Here is a 9,722-nt window from a genome sequence, read left to right on the forward strand (position 1 = left end):
AAGAAAAATATATATGTTACTAATCATTATAATTACATTAATAGATAAGCAGTTGGTCATGAATAATATTATTTGTTTGATAAAATGACTCTTAATTGAAAAATATATTACTCGTTGATTGTGTAATGACTATATCACTAATGAAATATTGTGATATAAGTAGTTGCCTGATAAATAAAAGTTTAGTACCACAACACTTGCTGAAAACATTTAAAAAACCTGTAACAGCAATGCAAATGGATGAATTACATAATGTCTATAACCATTACATAGAAAAAGCTCAGATAAGTTTTTTAAATACATGTAATGAATTCTACAAACCTACTTATAATGTTAATAGAATATTAGCAAGAAACTTAAATATAAACTTAGATTTCGTAATCGGATTACATTTTTGTATACAAAATAGAGGAGGATGTCTAATAACAAGAGACGGTATTATACTATTTAAAAAGTGTTTTAATACCATTTATAGAGTCTATTACCTCTATCCAAGTTTGAAAATTTTTATTTATCTTTCCATGTATAACTACATAATATTTAAATTTAGGTCTACTTTTGTCTGATATGTATTGGCATAAAGCATTCATTGCTGCTAAAAAATCTCTGTGGTCTGGTTTGTTTTGGGATATCCAAAGGTTGTCTATTAAATATTTTTGGGTTTTATCTAAAACACATTCTGGTCTAATTTTAAAAGATAAATTACTAGATGGATAAGCTATCAAGTTAAATGGTCTGAAATCAATTCTTTCCAATAAGTTCATAAAGTCTCTTGGTTTGAAATTAATGTTACCTAACGTTGTCTGGTAGTACGAATCTTTAGAAGACGAGGCTACTCCTTTGCCTTTGTCTGCGGTAGGTTGACCGGTTGATCTCATGCTGAAACACACATTAGTTTACAGGTTTAGTCTTTATTTGTAATCTACTTAATTTATCTGCTAGTTCATTATCTTTTCCTTTTATATATTTAAAAACAATATTTTTATAAATTAATATAGTATTCATAAAATTTAACCATCATCTTTTACTGCTAGATTTATTATTTATTTTTTGATGAAATTTAACTATTGTTTCACAGTCTGTTTTACTAAGACTTCTTCCTTATTTAATATATATAGTTTGAAACTATTTAGACCATAGATTATTGCTAGTACCTCTAAATCTATACTACTCATAATCCTTTTTTCTTTATATAATCCACTTTGGTAAGCGCAAATGTGTTCTTCATTTTTATCACTATATTTATTAGGTCTTGCTTTTAAGATAGCACCCCATCCTAGTTTGCTACCATCGGTTTGAATAATTAAGTAATCTGTTTCTAAGGGGATTTTTAAGTCTGGAATATTTTTAACTTTTTCTTTAATCTGTTGTATTAGTTTAATATCTTTTATGTTAACATAATTAATGTTAACTATTAATTACGTTAACATAGAAGGTATTAAACTAGTACAACAAATTAAAGAAAAAGTTAAAAATATTCCAGACTTAAAAATCTACTTAGAAACAGATTACTTAATTATTCAAACTGATGGTAGCAAACTAGGATGGGGAGCTATCTTAAAATCATGACCTAATAAATATAGTGATAAAACTGAAGAACATATTTGTGCTTACCAAAGTGGATTATATAAAGAAAAAAGGAATATGAGTAGATAGATTTAGAGGTACTGGTAATAATATATGGCTTAAATAGTTTCAAACTATATATATTAAATAAGGAAGAAGTCTTAGTAAGAATAGACTATGAAGCAATAGTTAAATTTCATCAAAAAATAAATGATAAATCTAGCAGTAAAAGACGATGGTTAAATTTTATGAATACTATATCAGTTTATAAAAATATTATTTTTGAATATATAAAAGAAAAAGATAATGAACTAGCAGATAAATTAAGTAGATTACAAATAAAGACTAAACCTATAAATTAATGTGTGTTTTGTCTTCTCAAGACTCGTACTACCAGACAATGTTAGGTAACATTAATTTCAAACCAAGAGACTCTATAAACTTAATGGAAAGAATTGATTTTGGACCATTTAACTTGATAGTTTATTCATCTAGTAATTTATCTTTTAAAATTAGATCAGAATGTGTTTTAGATAAACCTCAAAAATGTTTAATAGAAAACCTTTGGATATCCCATAACAAACCAGACCACAGACATTTTTTAGCAGCAATGAATGCTTTATGCCAATACATATCAAACAAAAGCAGACCTAAATTTAAATATTATGTAGTTATACATGGAAAGACAAATAGAATTTTTTAAACTTGGATAGAGGTAATAGACTCTATAAATGGTATTAAAACCCCACTTTATAAAGGTTTTAACGATTTTTCTGAAGCCTCGGATTATGCAAGGGGATATCTTGGACCTAACTAGTACATATCACCAGCACTTAGACAAAGCCCAAAGCAAATACCCCAATATAATATTCAGAAAGACACCGGTAAGATAATATTTTTGACCACTACTCTTTGATGACAGAAGCATTCAAAAGACTAAATGGTCAAAAGGAAACGCTTATCATTGAAAACACCAGACTAATCGAGTAGGTACAAATTTTACAAGACAAGCTCAATACCTATCAGGACAAGCCAAGTAGAACAAACGCAAGTACTCAGACACAGAGTTCTCCGTCTCCATAAAAAATAGATGAGAAGGGTGTGCATTCCCCTTTGAATGCTAAGAAATCCACTGTATCGGATGTTGGTACAGCTAGTCCGGTGCAAACGATAATCGGTAAAGACAAATCAAATCCTTTTATGGCTGTCACTTTGCCAAAAAGTGAAGATGAAGGAGGACCTTCATCAAAACAACCATCAGCTAAAACTAGTATTCTAAAAAAGACACTAATTACAAAAAAGAAAAATAAACAAATTGAGACTATAGTAAAACAGACATTAGAAAAATTCATTAATAACCAAGGACAAGACAAGCATATTGATAGCAAAGCCAAGCCCAATACAAGTTCGGACAGATTAGTTCCAGACATGAATAAGGTAGACAATAATTTTTCAAAATCAGAAGAAGACGATGAATTCGAAAATAGTCTTGCATATCTCCAAAATGTACAGGACCCCAATGAAGATGATGACTCGGGATTGAGTTTTGATTCTATCGCCCCCACAACTTGTACATATAATGAGATAAAGACAAGTGATAAAGAAGACTTACATGTGGAAGATAAAGAAGCTGGTACTGAAAAGATTAGATAGAAATAACATATAGATAAGATTATCATATGGGTATGCCTACTTTATGTCTTGTAAAAAATAATTGAGTGCTTCCTTTATCACTACCTTCCAAAAGAAGGAAAAATTATTGAAGCACGCATCTATATAAAGAAAAAATAATGCATGTTACGATGGGGTCCAGAAGCGTACCCGACATGCATTATTAAGATTCCCTATCTCTTAGTTGTCGGCCATTCATTTTTAGGCCACGTAGCAAGTTTGAGTCCATTCCTTTTTCTCATCTTAAGTCTATAAAAGCCTTGTGTTTTAGTAGTAGAAGGACAGGAATCGAAAAACCCAAGTAAGAAAAACCTTCTCTCACAACATATTCCCCTTTCCTTCATGCATAAATCATTCCTCCCAAACCAATCCTTAGTTGATGTCTAAACAAAGCTTGTAAATTATTAAGTGTGTTTTAATAAAAACTTTCAAGTTTTTGCTCAGTCCTTAGGGGATTCCCAAAAGGGAAACCTCTCTCCCATTTACTTCATGTAAGTTCTTATTTATGATATATTTCCCCACCAAAAATATATTTTATGTTTTACGTTTTAAATATGTTTGCTTGTGTACATTATGTAAATTAAAATTTGTTAAAATTATTACCCTTAGTATATGGTTAACCTCTTGGCTTCTTAATAATAATGATGGATTAACCTGTAAATTCCTAGGAATCCTGGCCTTAAGTAGTCCGCCAACACAAAGAGTTTAAAGGACGAATGTTGTTTGTCAGATTAATGTTCCGGGGTGTGGTTAAAAAAGAAGTTGTTAAGAGCATAGGTTAAGAGGAAGAGATGAACAGGGTAAGTTAAAAAAAATTGGGGAAAATATAGGATATAGGAGCTATAAACATGAAGAAACAATGGAAAAGAGGGAGAACTGAGTAGGATTTACAACATAATTGTTTAAAACCAATTGTTTTTAGCCCTTACTTTTTTTTTGAAAAATCATTTTTATAACCGCCTATATATTTGCAAAAAAGAAAAATAAAAAAATTGAGACAATAGTAAAACAAACATTAGAAAAATTCTTTAATAACCAAGGACAAGACAAGCATACTGATAGCAAAGACAAGCCCAGTACAAATTCGGACAGATTAGTTCCAGACATGAATAATGCAGACAATAATTTTCTAAGATCAAAAGAAGAAGATGAATTCGAAAATAGTCTTGGACATCTCCAAAATACACATGACCCCAATGAACATGATGACTCAGGAATGAGTTCACTAATCATTTATGAAATTGTATATCTTCAACGAGTATTCTCCATATATCTGAAATAGAGAGTTTGTTTTCGATATAACTCCGGTTTGAGATACTTCAGTTAATAAGCACAATGATTGTATAATAAAAAAAAAGTACAACTGCAGCACCAATATTTTCTCTGTCACATAGATAAGCACCAATTCTTCTAATATTTACGGCTAATATTGCATTTTGTATAACAGAACCAATGGCATACTCACTCATAAGATATGACAAAATTGCTTCACATGAAATTCACCAGGACTTCTTGTATGATTATGCTCAAAATTAAAATTATCAGAAGTATCTCGAAATAAGCCGACACTATACATTTTTAAACCTTCCTTAATAAAGAGAAAAGGTCTCATTAAGTGCAAAACTACCGCAAAGCTCTGTTCAATAATTCAATTTGACTAAAATTATATCTACATAAACAGCTCAATACTCATTATTCTTCATCAGTAAAATAATAGCAACATTTTTATCATGAAAATTGGTTCAGCTAAATGACTACACAAGGGTAATTCTTGAATAAGGGAAAAACTTGGTCAAACTATAATGACTTATAAACCAAAAATAAAAAAGTAAGGAATGAGTTACTTTTAGCCTTTGACTTTTAAAAAGTAAATTTTGATTATTTTTAAAATTATCAAATACTAAAAAAGATAAAAAAATAGCTAAAAGCTATTTTGACCAACTTTTAAATCCATCCAAACACCCATTTAATATAATAGTCATTGATTAGCAGTTTTTCTTCTTATTTGTTTTTCTTTTATAATATAAATAGGACCAAATTTAGTGGAGTTATAATTTTGCTTAAACTTGAACTCATATGGTAATTTTAGGAATAGGACTCCTACTATTGTTTACTTTTGCCAAAAATATAGGACCCATCTTGTTGTGTACTATGCCATAAATAGTTATTTTATGTAATAAAAGCAAGTGTGCCTATGTGCTCAAAATGTATGCCATATGGCACACTTTTAGATTAGTCAAATCCAATGTAATCATCCACCTCTTAGATGAGATAAAATCAAGGATAAATTATATAAATCTCCTACTTAAGAAATTATATTATTTAATATATCTTATTTTTTAAAGATTTATATAAAATCTCATTTTTTAATTTTACTCTTCATACATATCAAAAAAATCCCACATCCTATTTTTACTCCACTATTAACTCATTCAATATTTCCTTCCCTAAAATATCTCCCTAATTATCAATAATTAAATCATCTTCCTTCTTGATTTCTTTTCTTCCATTAATGCTAAAATCATCTTCCTTCCTGATTTTTTTCTCCTCCATTAATGCATGCAACTTTTTTTTCCTCTCTTAAAATCTCTCCCATTTTTTAAAAAAAAATCTATTGATACATATATAAATTTATTTAGTTATTCATACATGTTTATTTTTTTAATGATGATTCATATGAATGATAAATATGATATCATTATATGAGTATTATGGTGAATCATACGCTAGATGCATTTTGTATGATTTTAACGGGTGTTACATATGATATTAATGGGTGATACATATTGTATTATGGTGATTCATATGGTATATATAATTATTTATTTCAATTATTGGGTGATTCATATGATATTAATGGGTTATATATATGCTATAATGGTGATTCATATGGTAGATACAATTATTTATTTTAATTATTGGGTGATTCCTATGTTATTAATGAAAGGTAATGGTGTAGTCAGTGTAGGAAACAAAAGTGATAATATTTAAAAAAAAAAAGACTAAAAGTAGAATTGAAACATAATTAAAATTAAATCTAAAAAAAACAAACTAAAATTAAAGACTAAATTAAAGACAAAAAAAGAGAAAAAAGAATTAAAAAAACATATCTTTCATAATTAAAGACGAAAAAGAGAAACATAATTAAAACACCTAAATTAAATCTAAAAAAGGAGAAAAAATAGATATCTTTCCTTATATAAAAGAATACAATGAATAAAAAAGAATCTATTATTTCCTTAAATAAATATTTTATTCATTTCAAATGTATCATTTTTTTAAATGTATCACCATATAACATATGTATCACCATTTTAAAAAATCGGGATAAAATATAATTAATAAAATAGTCAGGATTTTATGTAATATCACTTAAAGATTTAGGAATTTATGTAAGTTACCCTAAAATCAAACTCGGTCTATAAATAGCCCATTTATTATGTAGAAAATTGGAATATGTATGTGAAATACTAATACATTAAATTCTCCCTTGTTTCAATATACTTTGTTACTTCGATACATAATTTTATATAACGTTATCAGCGTAAGTTTCTGCAAAAAAATTTCAACAATATTTAAGGTAAGTATTTATTTTTCTTAGATAATGTTAAATATATCCAAAGGCGAATTTGTTTTCCTAGATATATCGGGCAAAATCTACATGTCCTGGGTATTGAATGTTGAAATACATTTGGATGCAATGGGTCTGGCAGATACCATCAAAAAGGGCAATCGGGCATCAAATAAAGATCGGGCCAAGGCTATGATATTTCTCCGTCATCATCTTGACAAAGGTTTGAAAATAGAATACCTCACAATTAAGGATCCACTTATATTGTGGAATAATTTAAAAGAAAGATACGAGATCAGAAAATGGTCGTTCTTCCACAGGCACATTATGAGTAGACTCATTTGAGGTTACATGACTTTAAAAATATAATTGATTAGAATTTCACGATGTTTAGAATTAAATTGCAGTTAAATTTATGTGGAGAAAATATCACTGATCACGACATATTAGAGAAAACATTCTCTACTTTTCCAGTCTCAAGTATGCTCCTGTAGCAGGAATGCCGAGAAATAGGATTTAAAAAATATTCTGAATTGATTTCTCATCTTTTTATTGCTGAACGACATAATGATCTTGTAATGAAAAATCATGAAAGTCGACCTCCTGATACTGTTTCATTCCCTGAAGTAAATACTGTATATTTTCACCAAATCAAGCGTAAAAAAATCCCTAGCCCCAGTCGTGGTCGTGGTCAAGATAGATATTTTAATCAGGATGATCATCTTGCACTAAACAATGACCCTCAACACCAGCAATGTAAAAAGAAGGGTGAAGCTAATGAAGCAGTGCTAAGGATGAACACTGAAAATAAATATTATCGATGTAGAGGAAAGAGGCACTAGTTGCGTACCTATCGTACGTCAAAGCATCTGGTGAAGCTCTATCAGGCATCCCTTAAGGAAACGGATAAAGATGTAGAGGAAAACTTTAGCTCTAAAGATATTGTTGAGCCCATGAATTTAGATACCTCAGACTTCTTTACAATCTCTGAAGGTTATGTTAATCACCTGTCGATGATGATTATGAAATAGTCTGATTATTTTAATTTTATATTAAGTTGTATTAGTTTATATTTCTTTTAATAGTATCTCACTAGTCTTCTAAATAAATAAATTTTGTGTAAATACGTTATGTGCTAGTAATGCTGTAATATTTGTTTTGTTTATATTTTCATCTTGAAGAAAATATGATTACTCTTCAAATTTTATTTGGATCAATAATCGATCATGATGATATTTGTGTAATTGATAGTGGGACAACGCACACAATATTTAAAGATGAGAAATACTTCTCCCACTTACTTAGAAGAGAAGCAAATGTTACAACAATATCTGGTAATTCAAAATTAATTGAAGTCCCCGGAAGAGCTACTATATTTCATCCTAAGAGGACAAAATTAGTTATAGAAGATGCGGTGTTCTTATCTAAATCCCTAAGAAACTTATTGAGTTTTGAAGATGTCTGCCGAAATGGATATCATATTGAGAGAATAAATGAAATGATTGCCGAATATCTTAGCATTACTAAGAATGTCTCAGGTCAAAATAAAATGTTGGAGAGATTACCAACTTTATCTTCTGGTTTATACTATGTCAAAATTAGTACAGTTGAATCACACTCTATCGTAAATCAGAAGTTTACCTATCCAAATATGTTTGTACTTTGGCATGATCGAATAGGCCATCCTGGCTCAATAATGATGAGGAGAATCATTGAAAATTCAAAAGGCCACTCACTAAAGAACCTGAAGATTCTTTGAAGGGATGAATTTTCATGTGCTGCTTGTTATCAAGGAAAACTGATAACTAAACCATCGCCACTGAAAGTTGGCATCAAATCGCCTCTGTTTCTATAACGTATACATGGGGAAATATGTGGACCTATTTACCTATCTAGTTGGTCATTTAGATATTTTATGGTCCTAATAGACACATCTTCAAGATGGTCTCATGTGTATCTCTTATCATTTTGCAACTTGGAGTTTGCGACATTATTAGCATCAATAATACGATTTACGACACAATTTTCAGATTATCAGAGCATTTACATCTCAAGTTTATGATGATTATTGCATGTCAGTTGGGATAAGAGTTAAACATCCAGTCGCTTATGTTCATACTCAAAATGACCTTGCTGAGCCATTTATTAAGCGCCTACAATTGATAGCAACACCACTACTTATGAAAATAAAATTGCCAATACTATTTGGGGTCATGCTATCTTACATGCAACATCACGTGTTCGTCTCAGACCAACTCATTATAATAAGTACTCCCCGTTACATTTGGTCCTTGGTCATGAGCCAAATATCATCCATCTACGAATTTTTAGATGTGTTGTATATATGCCAGTTGCACTACCTCAGCATACTAAGATGAACCCCTAGAGAAGGTTAGGAATATATGTTGAGTTTGGATCACCCTTTATAATTTGCTACCATGAACCATTACGGGAGATTTTCTTACTACTCAATTTGCAGATTGCCGATTTGATGAAACAAATTTCCCACAATTAGGGGGAGATAAACATGAACTTAAAAGAGAAATTGCGTGGAAAATTTCATCGTTATCTCATTTTGATCCACGTACCCTCATATGTGAAAATGAGGTCCAAAAGATCATTCACTTACAAAAACTAGCAAATCACATGCAGATGTATTTACTGATTTGAAAAATATAACTAAGTCACATATCCCTGTAGCAAATGTGCCCATCTGAATTGAAATTTCAAAAGGACTAAATACTAATGTCATAGCTTCTGAATCCAAAGAACGCCTAAAGCATGGTAGGCCTCTAGGTTCAAAGGATAAAAATCCTAGAAAAGAAGTATGAAGAATGATAAAGATAATACTATAAAAGATTCTCATGAAGAGACTCAAAATCTAATTAATCCTGATATTTCTGAAGAAATCAGT

The sequence above is a fragment of the Capsicum annuum genome, chromosome 4 (genome assembly GCF_002878395.1).
Source record: "Capsicum annuum cultivar UCD-10X-F1 chromosome 4, UCD10Xv1.1, whole genome shotgun sequence".
Lineage (NCBI taxonomy): Eukaryota > Viridiplantae > Streptophyta > Magnoliopsida > Solanales > Solanaceae > Capsicum > Capsicum annuum.